General features: G+C 34.7%; 1 protein-coding gene across 1 annotated transcript in view; it reads right to left on the reverse strand.

Moving 5' to 3' along the window:
* The window catches only part of LOC120418575 (protein TIS11-like), a 185,901-nt gene that overhangs the window by 26,378 nt on the left and 138,978 nt on the right, over positions 1-20,545 (reverse strand). The gene's annotated exons all lie outside the window — the stretch shown is intronic.

Genomic DNA, 20,545 nt, shown 5'->3' on the forward strand with positions numbered 1-20,545 from the left:
AAACAAATAAATTTCGCACTACCAATAAGTTCTAAAGACGGCCAACTTCGATCCTCTCCCTGATTCCTGATCTAGTGCGTGGAGAGGGGGTAAATCGAGAGAGCGAGAACTTTTCCCCTTCGGCGCATGTTGATCGTGCCATGTTTTTGCCTTTTTGTTATGTTTTTTTTCTCCACCCGTTTCTCTCTCTTTCTTCTGCGCGACGGCGGCGCTTATGTTTGCGCTGTTCTGTGTTTTGATTGTTTTTGGGTCCGAGCGGGGTGAGTGAAGGGAGGAGGAGAAGAGTGGGCTGGGAGTGAGAGAGGTACGGAGTGAGATTATGCTAGGGTTTACGAAACGAGTGCTTATGTGGTTCTTATGTATTTGCGAGCGTAACAAACGTCGCACAGTAATAATTTAAAAAAAAAATTAATTGGTAATTTAAAAAAATGTACACAGAAGATAAGAATTGATGAATCCACGTTTTTTTTAATTGAAAAAGTATAATAACAATTTTAATTAAAAAAAATAACTGATTGACAATACAATAAATTATTTCAAACCAAATACAGTTTAGATTCATTTATTCGAAGCCTTTTTACTTTTAACATCAAATTTGAGTTTAGCGACCCCGTGTTAGCCAAATTTGAATGATTGATCGCATATTAAATCACCAAATTCATTTTTAAATATTTAAACTCCGTCATTTTGCCCGCCATCTTGGATCTAAACATTTTAGAGTAGTTTAGGTCATTTTGGTTATTTTGGTCATTTTTGTAGTTTTGGTCATTTTGGTCCATTTGGTCCATTTGGTCCATTTGGTCCATTTGGTCCATTTGGTCCGTTTGGTCCATTTGGTCCATTTGGTCATTTTGGTAATTTTGTTCATTTTGGTCATTTTGGTCATTTTCGACATTTTGGTCATTTTGGTTATTTTGGTAATTTTGGTAATTTTGGTAATTTTGGTAATTTTGGTAATTTTGGTAATTTTGGTCATTATGGTCATTATGGTCATTTTGGTCATTTTGGTCACTTGGTCATTTTGGTCATTTTGGTCATTTTGGTCATTTTGGTCATTTTGGTCATTTTGGTCATTTTGGTCATTTTGGTCATTTTGGTCATTTTGGTCATGTTGGTAATTTTGGTAATTTTGGTCATTTTGGGCATTTTGGTCATTTTGGTCATTTTGGTCATTTTGGTCATTTTGGTCATTTTGGTCATTTTGGTCATTTTGGTCATTAGGTTATAGGTTTAGGTCATTTTGGTTATTTTGGTCATTTTTGTAGTTTTGGTCATTTTGGTCCATTTGGTCCATTTGGTCCATTTGGTCCATTTGGTCCGTTTGGTCCATTTGGTCCATTTGGTCATTTTGGTAATTTTGTTCATTTTGGTCATTTTGGTCATTTTCGACATTTTGGTCATTTTGGTTATTTTGGTTATTTTGGTAATTTTGGTAATTTTGGTAATTTTGGTAATTTTGGTAATTTTGGTAATTTTGGTAATTTTGGTCATTATGGTCATTATGGTCATTTTGGTCATTTTGGTCATTTTGGTCATTTTGGTCATTTTGGTCATTTTGGTCATTTTGGTCATTTTGGTCATTTTGGTCATTTTGGTCATTTTGGTCATTTTGGTCATGTTGGTAATTTTGGTAATTTTGGTCATTTTGGGCATTTTGGTCATTTTGGTCATTTTGGTCATTTTGGTCATTTTGGTCATTTTGGTCATTTTGGTCATTTTAGCCATTTTGGTCATTTTGGTCATTTTGGTCATTTTGGTCATTTTGGTCATTTTGGTCATTTTGGTCATTTCGGTCATTTTGGTAATTTGGTCTTTAGTCATTTTGGTCATTTTGGTAATTTTGTAATTTGGTCATTTAGGTAATTTTGGTAATTTTGGTCATTTTGGTCATTTTAGTCATTTTGGTCATTTTGGTCATTTTGGTCATTTTGGTCACTTCGGTCATTTTGGTAATTTGGTCATTTTAGTCACTTTGGCCATTTTGGTCATTTTGGTCATTTTGGTCATTTTGGTCATTTTGGTTATTTTGGTCATTTTGGTCATTTTGGTCATTTTGGTCATTTTGGTCATTTTGGTCATTTTGGTCATTTTGGTCATGTTGGTCATTTTGGTCATTTTGGCCATTTTGGTCATTTTGGTCATTTTGGTCATTTTGGTCATTTTGGTCATTTTGGTAATTTTGGTAATTTTGGTAATTTTGGTAATTTTGGTAATTTTGGTAATTTTGGTAATTTTGGTAATTTTGGTAATTTTGGTCATTTTGGCCATTTTGGTCATTTTGGTCATTTTAGTCATTTTGGTCATTTTGGTCATTTTGGTCATTTTGGTCATTTCGGTCATTTTGGTCATTTAGGAATTTTGTGTCTCTTGGAGATTTTTGTAATGTTTGATCTTTTTGATGATTTCGGTCATTTTTGTTGTTTATGTATTTTGTGTCTTTGATCATTTAGGTATTTTGTGTATTTTGGTGAAAAGTATTAAATTTAATGGAAATGTTCTTTTTCTCATTTTTAATTTTTAATTTTTTCAATAATTATCGTCAAAACTACAAATTACCAAATTACATTTAAAAATAACCTTAAATTTTAATGAAAACAATTGAACTTTACTCAAAAATTGTTGTGGTATATTGAATAAGTACAGTTAACTGCAAATAAAGTTTTGTTCTGTTAATTATTAATTAATCATGGTCTTTTTGAAATTATAACTGTTAGTCCTTGCCACCTCTGAAAACATTCTTCGGATTAGATTTTCTACCCAGGTAAGCATTAAGATTACACCTGAATTTTTGCTGAATATTAATGAAAGTCATTTATTTTTTGGTGCACAATTTGCTATGTTTTCTCGTTATCAATTCGTTAAAAGGTGATTTATAATTTATACAACCTTGTAAACAACAATTTAGTATTCTGTTCATTTTCACAAAGAATATCATAGCATTGGTTTGAGCAATCCTTGAAAATTATAATTTTAATTGTGAAACGAGAGTAATGAAACGAGGATTGATTTTTGATCATTTATTCCAAAATTATTTAATTATTGAACCTTTTAAAAGCTTCAAAATTTTTGAACTAGATTTTTCAAACAAAAATTCTTGAGATTGTATTTTGAAAATTAGGCTAATAGTTACCTTTTATCACGAAATTTTGATTATTCAATTTCAATAATTTTGAAACCTAAACCCATCAAGACGAAGCTCAAACGTCGCAGTAAAAAAAAACTTATCTAAAGTCCAAAAATTCAAAATCGTGACTGCTTTTCGTTATCTTTTTCGAAATAAAAAAAACACGAAAACACACATTCGTCCCTCGAGTCCGCAAAGAGCGCTCGCTGTGTAAACACGCAAAGGAAAGGTACACACACGGAGAGCATTTATTTTTCGTTTTCTTCAATTTACAGAAAAATATATCTACGAAAAAAAAACTTATTTGCATAACCACACATAATACGTCGAAAATCTCTCTTTTTCGGCATCTCTTCGTCCTGGGATTGCGTTTGTCGCCGAGTTCGATTTCATGTTAGACAGTCGTCGTCACACAATTTATGTAAGAAGAAGGATCATCACGAAGTCGTCCAGCATATTTACCAAGAGAATATAACAGCACACACACACACATACACACACACGAAAGAAAACGGTGCCGAAAGTGTGTTTGAAACGATAAACTTTGAAGGAGAGTAGAAAAAAACTTCAACGCAGCAAGAAAGGAACCTTTTTTCTTCTTGTTTCCTTTTTCACTTCATAAAAATATATAAAATAAGATTTTTTACTTCGCTTAAGGGATCCTCTCAATGGAACCCCTTTTCGAGTTCCAATCTGAATTTTCAGAACCACAACCAGTGTGCCAGAATCGTTTATGTACCTCCTAACGAAAAAAAAGGCTCTTTAGGTTATGTGTAGGAAGAAAATTGAAACGAGAAAAAATAATAAGAAAATCGGGGGAAGTAAACAGAAAAGGATTCTCTCTACCTGCCCCGGACCCTCGGAGGATGAAAAAAGTGATGTTTTATATTTTGGCTTCTTTTTCCGATTTTACTGTACCACCACTCTACTCGCTGTAGGATTGTTTTGGGGTTTCGTTTTTTTCGCTTTTGATTTTTTTTTCGTTCGTCCCAAACGGTTTTGGACCCTTGCCGAGTGGCAGCGTAAATCAGCGTAAATGTTGTAGAAGATGCGTAGAGAAGTTTTTTTTCTGGATTCGAAGAAGTCCGTTGGAAGGGTGTATTTTTGTTTCTCGAATATATGTCTTTTAATCTAATGTTGAGTAAGGATGTTTGGAAAAAGAAAATTTATGATGCTCACAATATGTTTTTACTTTTTGTTTAAAAAGGAAGATTATTTTGATTCCGCTAAATATGTATTATTAGTTTAAGAAACATAGAGAAAATAAAAAAATACGAAAACAATTGTTTTTGATCGTGATTCGATTATTCTGTATTCTAATTTGTCAATCCATCGATATAAACAGTAAAAGAGAATCACAATCAAAATCGACTCAATTAGCACATTTGATTACAAGGGTGTGTTTTCAAGTTTATTTAAAAAAGTTTTTTTTGGGAGGTAATTTTGCTTGACTTTATACAGATGTTGTCTTATCAAATTTGTTTTGTTAGCAAAGTTTTCTGAAAATGACTCCAACAAAACTTTAAAAACTGGAAAAAAGTTTCGTTGATATGTATTAGTTAGGTATTTTGGTCTCTGACCAATAATCCGCATTTTTAGCATTTTTCAGCAATAAAAAGGTTTAAAAATACTGTGAAACAAACCTATTTTTTAATCATAAGAATTTTGCTGATCTCTAGTTTTCCTGATAATGGGATTGTATGTTTGAAGCTGAGCTCTTGTAACTTAAAATTGTTTATCCATGGCACCTCCGAAAATATTTAATATATTTTATTTTATTCCTTTGAGTTTTGTTAAGTTTTTTTATGCGTATGGGGCTTGTTCCAAATTTTCAGTTTTCTGGACTTCGAAAACTATTAATCTGCTTGTAAAATCAACAACAAAAAAAGCATTTTATTTCATTTTAAATCTGAATTTCTCGTCATTTTGTAAAACAATATATTTTAAGAGATCTATTCGGAATTTTAAAAGGAACAATAGCCATGTAATGTTTTTAGGTCCTTTTGATGTAAAAAATTAGAGTTTTTTCTTCCTATAAACATATGATACACAATAGCTTATAGGACCTTTATAAAAACTCTGGAAATTTAAAAACATAAATTAGAATCTCAAAGTTGTCTTCTAGGATTTTTTAAATACTTTTTTTTGTCACAATAGAATAATATAAATTTTGTTTGATTTTTGTGATCTGTAGTTAGTCATTTTTTTTGTAATTTACCAATTCTTCTGTTTGTATTAAATTATTAATAAAAAACTTGAAATTTCTTTATGAAAAAAATAATCACTTATAAAAAATTACATTATTATTTTTAAATGGCATAAACTCCAAAATGCCAAAGTTTGGGAAACATGTTTTTTATTGGATTTGTTTACTGTTTTGCTCTAGTTGATCAATTCCCCCAGAAATTATTTTATTTCAAACTTTGTTCACATTTACGTCACAAGCCCTTTGTTATGAGTATGTATGAATGTTTTGGTTTTAAAGTCATTAGATGTGCTGTGGCTAAAAAAAAACCTAGTAAATCGATTTATTTATTTACTTTTTATTTTATTTCGCTAAATGTAAGCAGAAATTTTGTATGTGTGTTAAAACTCAAAAATATTTTATTAAAAAAATCTTTTTTTCTTTTAGAACCTAGTTTTTACATGAACATTATTCAGAGAACTTGTCTAGTATTTCTTCCAGATACATCATTCATATCCCAATTATTTTGCAATGAACTGCGATTAGGAATTCATAATGTTTAAAAAAAAATGCAAAGCTCACAGAACTATTTTATCTTGAAATTCTTTAACTTAGATTTTAAGGAATTACTTGCGTTTGAAACATTTTGATACAGAAAGAAAATTTCTCTTCAAAAAATGTAGAAACTGAAATGTCAACAATGAGAAAAAATCTCTTTATTTTTTTTAGCATTTTTTTGTGTTTTTCAAGAGTTTCTCATGTTCAACAAAATGCGAAAACCTGAAAAAAATATTTTTTTGAATTGCTCATATTTCAATGCTTTAAGTTTTTGATGGCCGGGCCAAATTTGAAGCTCAAATGAGCTTGCGGGCCAAATTTGAACCTCAAATGAGCTTGCGGGCCAAATTTACAAAATAGTTTATTTAAAAAAAAACTTTATTTTAATTTGAAGTTATATGTCAGTTGAAGATTTTTGAAATTTCTGTTATTTTTACATAACATTAATTAATAACATTTTCGTTAATTAAAATTGTAGAAAAGACAAAATGATAGTTTTCTATAAGTGTTACTTTGAGTGTTTTAGGTATATGAAAAACAAATATTTGAATGTACTTGTGTTTTCATTCAATTTTAAAGGATTTTTTTTATATTTTGAAAATAGTGACATGTAAAACGGCGTAATTTTATATTTAAATTGAGTGTAACTAAAGAAAAGTCGTTGAGAGCCAGAAATCCATCATTTCAACAAACAAAAAAATTAGAAAATGTTTAAAACACTCGTAAAGTTTGCAATCACAATATAAAAAAGGAAGATTTGACGAAAAAACAAAACATTTTAGCGAAAAACACTTATAGCAATTTTAATTGATTTCAGCTGATTGCACTTACATTTCCATTGATATTATGAAGCATTTAAAAAAAAACTATGCACCTGATTATTTGAGCCAATTTTTGAAAATGGGGAAGGAGGGGAGGGTTGAGCAACAAAAGCTATGTAAAATATTTGCAACAACCCTAATTCTCCGATTTCAACATTTTGTCAAATAATATGTGTAAAAACATATTACTCTATTTTTATAAATAATCTTAGATTTTATAAAAGTATGAAATCTCTTTACAAACGTTCCACGGGCCATTTTGCATGATCAATCAAAATGGCTCCGCGGGCCACAAAACACCACCTCGACCAAATAAAACTCACAGAAATAAATAATCATCATCATCTTCAATATTTAAAAAAACTGGTAATATTTGAAACAATGCTAAATCTTATAGAAATTATTTTTTGGATTTTTTTTACTAAAACTGCTAACAGCTCAAGCTCGAGAGATCATCCTCATCTGCTCATGTTTGAAAAAAAAAACTCATTTTTTTTTCTCAAACCGATTTGTTTTCAAAGAACTGATCATGTTCAAATAAATTTAACAACAAATAAAAATTATTGTTTAAAAAAAACAATTTATTTTCTAAGAGCTGGTTATGTTAAAAAGAATGCAAAAACAAATTTCAATATTTTTTTTGAAAAAAAAAGAAACATTATTTATAAATTAATGCTTAGTTCGTGAGAATGTAAAAAAATCAGTTTATTTTAAACAAATTCGATTAATTTCAATTAGGCCGTTGCAAATATTTTTCAAAGTTTATGTCGCCCCCCTTCAAAATTTGTCCGAAAATTATTTTTTTTTCAAAAAACTTCAAAATTTCAATGAAAACAGAAGTTAAATCAACTGAAAACAATCTAAAATGCATTTTTCTGCATTGATAATCATATTTAGCATGTTTGGGCTATAAAATTCCAATGCACAAAAACGCGAAAAATAAAATGTTCGTCAATACTTAGATATTTTGGAAACTAATGATTGCAAAACAACTAGACAGGTGTATAATGCATTTAAAAACACCTTTTTCATTCAAATGTTGAAACCATGGCTCGTAAATTCAATTTTTAAACCTTTTTTATTTTTTTCACGGTGTAATGTTTGTATAAAAAATAATAAATACCTTCTGGTGGTGAATTTGCATAATAATATAATTTTGTCATATATTGGCATTCTAAAAGGTACACTAAACAGCCTACTTAATGTTTGAAGTTTATGGAATGCCACTTCTCGAGTCATAAAAAGGAGGAGCGGTCGTGGCTGAATGGTTACGATGTTCGCTTTATAAGCGAATGGTTCTGGGTTCGATACCCATCTGCTCCCAACGAGAAAGTTCTGGACTCATTGAATTTGGAAATTAATGGAAAAACTTCAGCTCACGGCGGGGTTCGATCCCCTGTCCTTAGGATTGGCAAGCAAAATGCTTTCCACTTTACCGTGGAGCATTAGTAGCTTTAGTAGGACTTAGACTGATATAGTTGAATCCAAGAAATGGACGAGAATAAAGTTGAATGCAAGTTGAATATCAGAACATACAAGAATGCATTGCATTGCATGCATGCAGGCGCATTTGAAATGAACCTACATTACCTCGCTATAAATAGCCTGGGCGACTGCTAGAATTCATCCAATAAGAGATGAGAAGAATTGAAAGCATTCCCATTAGAAATGAGAACACACGAAGAAATCGAACAACAATGTCAACGGTCGTTACCACTCGCCTAGGGTGGCTCCTCAGACCATTCACCTTCCCAAAAACCGTCCAACTCCAAGCGAAACTTACTTGAGGATACCGTGGAGATTTTCCCTTAATACTCTTAAAAAAGTGGAGCATCAACACTTCCCGTCTTCCAATTCCCTTTCCTTGTCCCTGGTGCGCGGTGGAGATGGGAGCGGCCGGCAATGGACGGCTGCCATGGTGGTGAGAATCTGGTTCAGGTGGAATTGGTTCTATTCCCAATTATCGATTCCTAGGCAACTTGGGCTTAGACAATTATCACATCACATGGCGAAAATCCAGTCTGCAATCCGCTAAAATCACCGTCTCCTAGCGAAGCGAAGCCACTTCTCGGGTCATAAAAAGGACACTCCACTAAAAAACCCAACTCAAAATTAAAAAGTGCAAAGAACACTTCATGTTCGCACATAATATCTCCCTTTTTTCTGCAAAACCGCAAAACCCATTTCGGTCCCCGAAAGGCCCTCGTCGCCTGCAAAAAAAAAGAACATTCAGCCATATAATTTTTGGCTATATTTTTCATTCTTTCGGTCGCCGACTTTTTTTTTCTTCTTTTCGCTGCCAATTTGGATGCTGTTTTCGCCCCTTCCCTGCTGAGGAGGCAGCCCGGAGAGGGGGGCCTTTTTCTTGCATCATCAGATCCCGGACCAGTTTTCGGGTTTATTATGTATGGTTGGTTGGTTGAGTCGTTCTGCAGTCAGAAAGAGGGGACGACCAAACCAGAAACCACCAACCACCAAGGGAGGGGGAAATTTTGGAACTTATAATGAAGTCGACCCAACCCGACGACGATGGCGAAAAAAGGCAATCTTCTCAATTATTAGGGTCCTAGAGAGGGAGAATGAAGGGTTGGTTCGGAGGCCCTCCCTTCTCATAGGTTATTCATCGAGTTTTTCTTTTTGGTAAGGAGAGCGATCGTTAAATTAAATGTGCAAACTTTATTCATGAATTCGGGGTTCTTAGCTTTTGGAATTGCTAGATATTAGGTCGTAAATTATAAGGGCGTAGTTCCATTTCTGTTATGATCAAACACATTCATGGGAAATAATGATAATTTCTGAACATAAAAGCTAGTTCTACTCAGTCTAACTTGTCTTTATGACTATTATCTCAGGGCTGTGGAGTCGGAGTCGGAGTCGGAGCCGGAGTCGGTGGAGTCGGGTCTTTTTGGGGACCTGGAGTCGGAGTCGGAGTCGGAGTCGTCAAAACTCGAATAGCTGGAGTCGGAGTCGGAGTCGGCTAAATTGTATGAGCTGGAGTCGGAGTCGGAGCCGGAGTCGTAAATTTTTGACAGACCCGGAGTCGGAGCTGAAGTCGGAGTTGTCAAAAAAATTAATATAATTTACGAACTTTTTTATTGTTCAATATTTGTTATAATTCGGGTTAGTTCCCATTTTTCATATTTTAAATTTATTTGTTGAATTGCGTGCACTGCGTTGACATTTTTTTATTTAATTTATTTTTTGGTTCAAGATATTTATCAGATACCATGATGTTTTCGAAGCATTTTTATTGTGATTGGAAAGCTCTTATTTTGTTATTTCAATAAGATCACTGAATGATAAGCTGTTAATCCTCTCTTGTCAATGTTTGTATACACTATACTATAGTGTCATAACTCATAAAATAGTAAACAATTGTCGCTGTGTAGTCATAAAATTAAAACATATTAAAATGATTCTTTACTGTCTCTTTATGCTTGTATTTATGTATTCTTTCAATTAAAATTAGACCAAATTTTATCAAACTCTTTCTAAAAAAATATACACACCGTCATCTTTTTGCCCGATAGCGAACGTCTTGGAGGTTTTAAGTTAATCGTTTTTTTAAATAGGAAAAATAAATGTTCACTATCAGTATTTAACAAAAATAATTATGTTTTTAAAACATTATCAACTAATATATCAATCTTCTACTTGGAACGCAACATGCTCATTTTGTATGTAGGTAAAAATAAATCAAAGTGTCGTGCTGAAAACATTTCAAACTGACAAAAAATATCGAAAATAAGTTGCAACAAATTTTGAAATACAGCTAAACCGGCGCTCTTATGCCTCGCATATGCAACTTTGCATATACGAGTCATTGAATTTATTAGATATATCGATTACCTCAATGTTTACAATTTCTCTACAAAACTTGTAATGTGTTGATCCTTAAATAATATCGTTGAACAAGCCTATTTTTATTAATGCCTTGAATCGGGGTGATATAATTGATATAATTTAATTTATTTTTCAAATATTAGAATTTTCTCATGATTTGTATGTTTAAAGTGTGTACTGGGCTGGACCACACAATGTCCATGTACGTCTTCTCAAATAAGTGCAAAAAAGCTTTAAAAATAGTTACTTTGAAAATTGTTTATTTCAAAACCAGGGTATCTTTGATAGTTACTGCACACCAATTTCTCATTACTGAATTTAGTTAAATTTACTGAAATCTGCACTACTGAAATTTTCAGTAAATTAAAAATTGCTGAAAAAAAACATTTGAAAATTAGTGTAGCTAGCTTATTATCAAAAAAAATTAATGTAAATTTAAAGTAGTTAAATAAAATGCTCCAAAAAAAATTTTTTTTTGTGCTGAAGTTGTGTTTTTTTATATTTAAAATACAGATTAGGTGTCGGAGTCGGAGTCGGAGCCGGAGTCAACAAATTTTGGAAAGCTGGAGTCGGAGTCGGAGTCGGAGTCAGCTAGAGTTGGTAGGCCGGAGTCGGAGTCGGAGCCGGAGTCAACAATTTGTGGAAAGCCGGAGCCGGAGTCGGAGTCGGAGTCGGCTTAACCCAGAAAGCCGGAGTCGGAGTCGGAGTCGGAGTCGCTTGAAATATGACCCGACTCCGCAGCCCTGTAATCTTTTGATAAAGTAGCACTGTCTACAAATTTGTAATTGAGAAAGGTTATTACCGAATTTTTAGGTTCTAGTCTGGATTCGGTCGTTACCACGATTTTTTTCTCTGAAGAATGAGGTTATGCTTATAAAAAGCCGTATTGTAGCTTTTACAAAAAAAAAAAAAAAATAATTTGTATTGCTATGCCATATTTGAACTACAGTTGATGATGGACGAAGTGGTTTTTGCCTATTTATAAATTTTGTTAAAGTAGTGTTTTTTTGGAAAGCAAAAATAGTACTCCTAGAGCAGCATTTGAAAAGGTCGCATAAGCATTTTGACTGCTGGAACTATTTAAAAAAAAATCCAAGACAACATTTAAATATTTAACAAAACCCGCAGTATTGAAAAGCAGTTGGAGATGCCAGCTTTTGTTTAAATTTCAAGTTTTGTGCAAAAGTTACTTGTTTTCTCGGAATGGCAAAATAGTTCAAACTGTCAAAATACATATCCGCCCTTTTTTCGTGGAAGTCTAAATTTTATGAAATTCTCTAATTTCTCGGGAACAAATGATAATTTTAAAATTAGGGCTATTACATGGAAAAAGTTAAAGTCCTCTGTATTTGAAATACTTTTCATAACTGCAGCAAAAAATGTGAATAAAATTAAAATGTAACGGTGTCATAATAGTAGTTTATGCAACAAGTTGCAAAAAGAGGATTTTTTCAGCACGAGTCGTACATTTATCCAACGAGGTTCACCGAGTTGGATAAATACGACGAGTGCTGAAAAAATCAAGTTTTGCAACGAGTTCCATACAACATTTTTTGCAATTTCGAAAAACACTCATTGAGTGAAATTTTAAGTCGAATTTTCATGTATTTTGTCAATAAATCGTTTAAATCAAAAAAATGTTGAAAAGTGTTACTTTTCGAAACAAGTGCTGAAAAGTTCAACTTTTCAGCACCCATTTCAGTGCTGAAAAGTAGAACTTTTCAGCATTTATTTTGAAAAGTGTTGCTATTCGATTCTGTTATTTTTGGTACAGAAAAGTAGGCTATTTCGTCGTTCAAGAATGACAGGAAAAGTAAGTAGTTTCACGACGGAATTGCAAAAAATGCTTTTGACATGATTAAGTTATACTACAGTGCAGCTCTTTACAAAAACCGGAAAAAGGTTTTCATTTAATTTTTTTTATTTGCTTCCCATGACCAAAATAGTGATATTCTTAAAAAATTTACAATTTTTAAATTAATTTGTAATTTTTTTTATGTTTTATGACATCAAAATACAAACTTTGAGTCAAACAGAAAAACGGATAACGGAAACATTAAAAGAACATAAATATATTGAGAAGCCGATATAAACACATTGAGAGGAAGAGTGATGAAAAATCAAGTTTGGTAAGTCTTATTTTTCGATTCTTTTATTCTTAGTAGAGGAAGGTAGGCCTTTTCGCCTTTTGAGAATGACTGGAAAAGTAAATAATTTCACGCTGAAAAAAGTTACTTTTGTTTTATTATTAAATGCATCATTTAAATTATACCAATTTTAAGCCTTATTTATGGTTACAATTGGATTATTTTTGATTTTTTTAAAAAGTGTTTCTCTTTGTTAATTTCTTAAAATATTTTTTTCAAAAAGTTGTAAAAGTTCACAATAATTTTTGTATTAGGACCTTAACGATTGGACAAATGGTTGCTGAGATAAAAATTCATAAAAAAGATTTTTTCAAAGTGTCATCTAATATTGTTTTATTTTTCAAAAGACGATAGCTCGGCAACCGTTTTTTTCGATTAATAATGCTTAAGGGGTTACATACATGTAGAAAATCACAAAAATTTATATTACAGAATATTTGATAAATCCTCTCAAAAGATGATTATTAATCACTCCTGAAAGTTTCATGAATATATTTCATGATTAAACTGAGTAAGAGACGATTTAAGTTCAAAATTTTTGCATTTTTATCTATACCCGAGTTGATTACGGGTGCCGAGAATTCGAGATGGGTGGGACCAAATTGGCGAATTTGAGGTGACGACTCTCAAGTTGTATCCGTGTGCATGAGAATGCAATTTTTAAAATTGTTTTTTTAAAAAACTCAAAATAAAATACGGTTTTTTATAATGAAAACAAAAAAAAAATGTATTTTTAAATTTTTTTGTAAATCGAGTTTGTTCGAATGAGCTAGGAAGCTCCGGAATACGGTACGTTTCACCATTTGCAGATATTGAGGATTGGTCAAGAAGTGTAGGATATCGTTGGTTTACGGCTATTTTGTGTATTGAAGATGCTATAATTAGTTTGCAAATGATTTTGAAGGGGAGGTTTAGTAGGTTGTGTGATTTTAATGCCATGAAAAAAAGAATTTAAAAAAATGAAGTGTGCGCTCATACTAACCTCTGACTTTTTTGCCGATATACATGTATGTAACTCCTTAAAACAAAACCGAAACATTTGTAAAATTATCCTTTTTTTTCGAGATTTTTAAATAAAATGTTTGCAATAGTCGAAAAAGTCATATATAGGGACTTTTCTAGCATTAGGCCAAATTTAGAAATTTAAAAAAAATCGAAACGATCGGAAATTTTAAAAAAAATTCTTGTTTTTCAAAATTGTAGTTCCGACGAATCGTTGCAAATTTATCGTCTTTTGAAACATAAAGGCTTATAGGATGACACTTAAAAAAAACTCATATTTTTATTGATTTTTAATTTTTAACATAAAATTCAAAAACATTAAAATTATTGCCTCTGAATTCTTCTTAGCTATACCTACAATTTTGATGAAGACACAAAATCGGTCAGAAAATTCTTGCTGTAGACACTGATTTTAAAACTCGATCACCATTCAATATTTTTTTTTTGAATTTTATTATTTTTCTATTCATCATAATTTAATGATTTGAAGTTTAGCTATTTTTTTTTATATCTACAATTAGGATTTTTTAAATCTATTTACATATCACGTATAAATAAATTTGAATTTTTAATGTTTGAAAGGCTAGAATATTTCTCAAATTTATTTACAGGCATGTGGTCTCCAAAAGAAAAAAAAAAAAAAAACAAAGCGCTTCCACAACAAAACCGGGCAGCTCCATTTGTCTGAAGGTTGATGTGTGCGGTATCATTTCACGGGTCAGCTTTTTTAATTAATTTCGAAATCCCAAAAGCCTCCGCCATGCGGTCACTAATCGCGTTAGTTCGGGTAGTCTGTCTAGCCTTAATAGAAATAGCAACAAACATCTATCTCAAAAGTGACCATAAAGACTCTCTCTCGCCCAAGAACCTTGACAACACACTAATCGTCTCATCTTTTGTGAAGTTCGTCAGAGACAAGTGGATGTTGACGTTGGCTTCAATGAGTATATTTAAGATATAGAACGATTTTAAAGTCTACTGGTCTGTTCCTCTACCCTTACCTTAAGATGTGGCTATCCTTCGCCAAACCGCCCAAAAACTGAGCGATGGATTCGCTTATGCATAAAAACATGAGCGATATAATTTAGTTCTTTTTTTCCCATTTCTTTCGGTCCAACTTTGGCCAAAAAGGCCTCCGTCTGGCCATATATCTATTGCTGATGGCATAGTGTAGCTCGCCACCAAAATTTATTGGCAATCAGTCCGCGCTCGGTCAGACTAGTTTTCGCGCTTCAGAAGATCTGTGAATGCGCACACAAAGAAATCGACCAAAGTGGTCACTAAATCACTCATATTTTCCCCTCATGTTTACCTCATTTGTGAATTAGCATGACGATGTGGACTCCCGCGAAATGACCGCGCGACTAGACCACCGCGACCCTTCTTAAGGGACCCACAATGGACTCCGCGCAGATGAAATACGATACCGGTGGTAACGAAACAATTAGGACCGCCGCAGCAAGCGGTTATACTTGGTTAGTTTTGAAAGCGTGCTCTTTCAGGTAGTGTTGTAGAATTGATTAAACGTTGGCGAATCGTCGTGGCTAATTCAGGTCATGTTTTGTGGCTCGTTGAGTGCAGCTAGAAGTGGTTTTAGGGAGGAGTCATTGCTGGGGTTGTAATTAACTCAAACGCTTAGGTTTCATTTTTTTACATAGGTTGCTCAATAGCTTGGGCAAAAATAGAATTGAAAGTGAGCATATTTATGTGAAAATAAATTTTAGAAATTTAAGACTTTTAACAGATAATGAGACGCTCAACTAATAGGAGATGCAAAAAACTACAAGATATTAAGCGTCTTCGACATGCCTCAAAACTAAACGATGAAAGACTGCTAGACTCTGAAAGAATAAATGCCACTAGAATACTACGAACCTCTCGCAGCCGTAGAGACGCTAAAATACTAAGACACGCTTTAGCCTAACGAGACGCTATATCACAACCAGGCGCTTTTAACCAATGGGACGCTCAGATTCTTCGAGACGCTTAAAGACTACGATACGTCAAAGGACTATTAGACGCTAAAATACAACAAGAAGGCAAATTTCTGTTCTATGTGAAGGCACTACTAGACGCTTAAAAACCTATGAGACGCTAAAATACTATATTACTAGGAGCCACAAGAAGCTTTCGAGACTCTGAAAGCCTACAAAGGCGTTAAAGGACTATGAGACGCACAAAGACAAAAAGACGGAAAATTTCTGTTCGATTTAGAGGACAACGAGACACTTAAAAAGCTATGAGATGCTAAAAAGCTATGAGACGCTAAAAAACTATACCACTACGAGCCACTGTTTGATGCAAAGGCACTACGAGACGCTTAAAAAACTATGGAACGCACTAAGAGGAGCTTAAAACCCTATGAGGCGCTTGAATACGAGACACTAGAAGCTTTCGAGACGCTGAAAGCCTACAAAGACGTTAAAGGACTATGAGACGCTCAAAGGCTAAAAGACGGAAAATTTCTGTTCGATGTAGAGGACTACGAGACGCTTAAAAAACTATGAGACGCTAAAAAGCTATGAGACGCTGAAAAACTATACCACTACGAGCCACTGCTTGATACAAAGGTACTACGAGACGCTTAAAAAACTAAACGTTAAAGGACTATGAGACGCTCAAAGACAACAAGACTGAAAATTTCTGTTCGATGTAAATTCACTACGAGACGCTTAGAAAGCTATGAGACACTAAAATACAATACCACTACGAGCCACTAGAAGCTTTCGAGACACTGAAAGCCTACAAAGGCGTTAAAGTTCTATGAGACGCTCAATGAAAACCAGACTGAAAATTTATGTTCGATGTAAATCACTACGATACGTAAAGATGATGTAAAGGCACTACGAGACGCTTAAAAAACTATGAGACGCTAAAATTCGATACCACAACGAGCTACAAGAAGCTTTCGAGACGCTGAAGCCTACAAAGGCGTTAAAGTGGTAGATGCTGTCTTTCACTTTTGGGGCAATGACTGTCAATGATGGTTATGAATTCAGGGTCCACAAATAGTAAATTGAAATAAAAAAATAATCATTATATGTATAATGCTTCTACAAAAAACACAAAAGAAAACCATTTTTTGATTGAAACATTCTGAATCGAGATTTGAATGTTTTTCTAAAACAAACATGACCCCCAAATGGCCGATAGGGAATGATGCCTTCTAGAGCCTTAAATGACTATGAGAAGCTCAAAGACAACAAGACTGAAAAATTTTGTTCGATGTAAATTCACTACGAGACACTTAGAAAGCTATGAGACGCTAAAATACAATACCAATACGAGTCACTGTTCGATGTAAAGGCACTACGAGACACATGAAAACTATGAGACGCTAAAATACTATACCACTACGAGCCACTAGAAGCTTTCGAGACGCTGAAAGCCTACCAAGGCGTTAAATGACTATGAGACGCTCAAAGACAACAAGACTGAATATTGATGTTCGATTTAAAATCACTACGAGACGCTTAAAAAACTTATGAGACGCTTAAATATAATACCACTACGAGCCACTGCTCGATGTAAAGGCACTACGAGACGCTTAAAAAAACTATGAGACGCTACAATTCTATACCAATACGAGCTACAAGAAGCTTTCGAGGCGCTGAAATCCTTCAAAGGCGTAAAAGGACTATGAGACGCTCAAAGACAACAAGACTGAACATTTATGTTCGATGTAAAATCAATACGAGACACTTAGAAAGCTATGAAACGCTAAAATACAATACCAATTCGAGTCACTGTTCGATGTCAAGGCACTAACCGAGAGACGCTAAAAGATAACAAGACTGAAAATTACTGTTTGATGTAAAACACTACGAGACGCCTGCAAAGTTATGAGACGCTAATATACAATACCTCGACGAGCCACAAGAAGCTTTCGAGACGCTAAAAGCCTAAGAAACGTTAAATGAGATTATAAGACGCTTAAAGTCCGTGAGATTCTCAATAAAAACAAGGTGGAAAATTTCTATGTAAACACTCAACGATACGCTATGAGACGCCAAAATACTACACAACTACGAGCCACTAAAGGATTTTTAGACGGTGAAAGCCTATGAGACGTTGAAGGACTATGAGACGCTTAAAGACTATGAGGCGCTAAAAAACAACAGGACGGAAAATGTCTGTTCGATGTAAAGGCATTATGAGACGCTTAGTGAACTATGAGACGCTAAAATTCAATACCACTACGAATCACTAAGATATTTCGAGTCGCTGATAGCCTACAACAGGTTAAAGGACTATGAGACGCTTAAATACCAGGCGATGCTAAAAGACAACATGAAGAACAATTTCTGTTCGACGTAAAGGCACTACGAGACGCTTAGAAAACTATGTAAAGTTACAATACAATTCCACTACGAGCCATTAGATGATTTCGAGAGGCTGAAAGCCTGCGAGACGTTAAATGACTAAAGATCGTGAGACGCTAAAATGCAACAAAACGGAAAATTTCTGTGAGACGCTTGAAGACGAAAGCTAATGAATGGATATTTAAAGGAAAACAAGGTGTTTTAGACGCTTAATAATTTTGATAAATTTAGGAAAGTTAAGTAAACAAAAACATCTAGGGATTATTAGAAAAAACAAACGAATAATTTTACGATTTTTCGTTCTTCTAATGATATCTGATCATCTTTTGTGCCCTCTTTGACAAATCGCTGATAATTTCAAAATTAAAATTTCAAATTTATAATTCACTCAAAAGCACGACAAGAACCCTTTTCCGCGACATTAACAGAAACCAGAACCCCAAAAACCCCATCACGACATCGGCGGACAGAATTAATTATCTCCAGAGCCCAGAGAGACGACTTAAGCCTCCCCGGCCGTGTTCGATAAAACTGCCAAACTCCACCGCGTTGAGAAATGTGCGTGTTCTCCGTTCTTGTGCAGATCTTGTCGAAGCTCTCCGCGCCGAAAAAACAACTTTTCGGTGAGCGCAGAAATGGAACCGGTTCTGCGGCTTTTAAAATCTTCAAAACTCAACGAGTCTGCCGTTGAGCACCCGCAACAACTTCTGGCGCCACAGACAAGGAGACGTTGAAGGTTAGAATAAAATTTTGGTTTGGAATTAACGGTCATTTTAAAATTATGACAGTTGCACGTTCGCAAGAAATTGAATAAAATTTACTCAAATTTCAGGTCTGACTGTCCTCGCCTTCACACAGAAGGTTTCCAGAATTTTGCCGATACGTTGCTGTAAGCGAGTTCTTCTTCGTTTTACCAATAATTGTCAAGAACTCTGCCTCTCTTTTTTTTTCGGGGCTCGCCGAACCCGTTGCTCAAGAGGTTCTTGGAGGAAGAGCCCAGAGGGGGGCGGTTCCGAATATGGTCAAAACGAGTCTCGCCTCTTTTTGCCTTATTCCACGATCTTTGCGGGGTGCAGGAAGGGTTCTTGAAACGATCGCGTGAAAGGCTGCGCCGTTGATGAAGTCAAGGAAGAAGTGTCTGCTTACAGACAATACCCAGCTGAGAGCTTGACTCAAGATCCGCTTGTGACGTCGATGATGCATCCGCGATTGATGGCGCTTTGCGGGGAGCATCACTTTGAAGGTGGTGCGATCCAAGTGTGCGACGACAGCTTGGAAGCAACTCGTAGTAGTGCAGTCGGTCGACTTGGTGTGTTCCGGGAATTTGACCGACCGCAGTCATAGCCTACTTCACACGCACGAGAAAGATAGGTAGTAGGCTGGGCTGGGTTACGCAACTAGCGACGAAAACAACGTCCTGGTGTCCAACTGACCAACCCGACGACACGGATATCGCACGGCCTGCTGCGCCCGGTGCGGCTATCGCGCAAGCTGGTGCAAAACAAAAACATTGCACTGGAGCGGCAACCTAAACACTGAGACAGCTGGAAAAAGTTGGTAATCCACCTATCAGGAGGACTGTAAGACACTGAAGACTTCGAGACATTGGAGTAAATTGTGGAGACTTCACAAATCTTGTAGTTTCAAAAAGACCCTGAAAAAGACCACAAATCTCTAAAAGACTACGAGACGCTAGAAGACTATGAGACGTTAAGAACTAAGAACAAAAAGGATAGGAAAAGGAGCTGTCAAAATCTTGAAGATGCTTCCAAGACTACTAGACGATGAAGGACTATGGGACACTAAAAGTTTACGAGACGCTTAAGAGCTATGAGACGCTAAAACTACGAGGAATGAGATACGCTTAAAGATTTTGAGACGCTTACAAATTTCGAGAACTCAGGCTGTTCAACCCATCACCCCAAGCGCTTCCTCTCCAACCACAAAACCTCAAAAACCTCGTTTTTCACAATTCCTCATGACTCTTCCCCACTTCAATCCCTCCCCATACCCCCCCCATACTATATACTCCCTATCCTATCCTCCTTATCCCCACCCCCAACCAAATTCCCCCCCCACCCTTCCTCCTTCCTCTATACTTCTAATTCCACATATTTCTCCAAATTACTAACCATATCATTAACTTCCTTAACCCTCCCCTCAAACATTTCACAACCTTTTAATAAACTACTCCAACCAAATCCCTTATCATTCAAATCAATTCTTCTTTAAATTCTCTTTTTACCAAATATATCCAACTCCTACCCCCCCAAAACTAATCCATCAAAACAATTAAATATCTTATATCTTATATCTTTATCAATCAATTCCCCCCATACCCTACTCTCAAAACCCCCCACCACCACTCTCATTTTTCCCCTCCATATCCCCCTAATCCCAAAAATTCATTCACAATCCCCTCACCCCACCCAATTTCCCCCAATCCCTCCTACCATCCTCCAAACACAACCATCCTTCCCCCCCTATTTCCCCCCCCATTCCCCCCGCCACTAAAACTCACCCCCTAATCTCTTTCCCTAAAA

Source organism: Culex pipiens, chromosome 2 (genome assembly GCF_016801865.2).
Source record: "Culex pipiens pallens isolate TS chromosome 2, TS_CPP_V2, whole genome shotgun sequence".
NCBI lineage: Eukaryota > Metazoa > Arthropoda > Insecta > Diptera > Culicidae > Culex > Culex pipiens.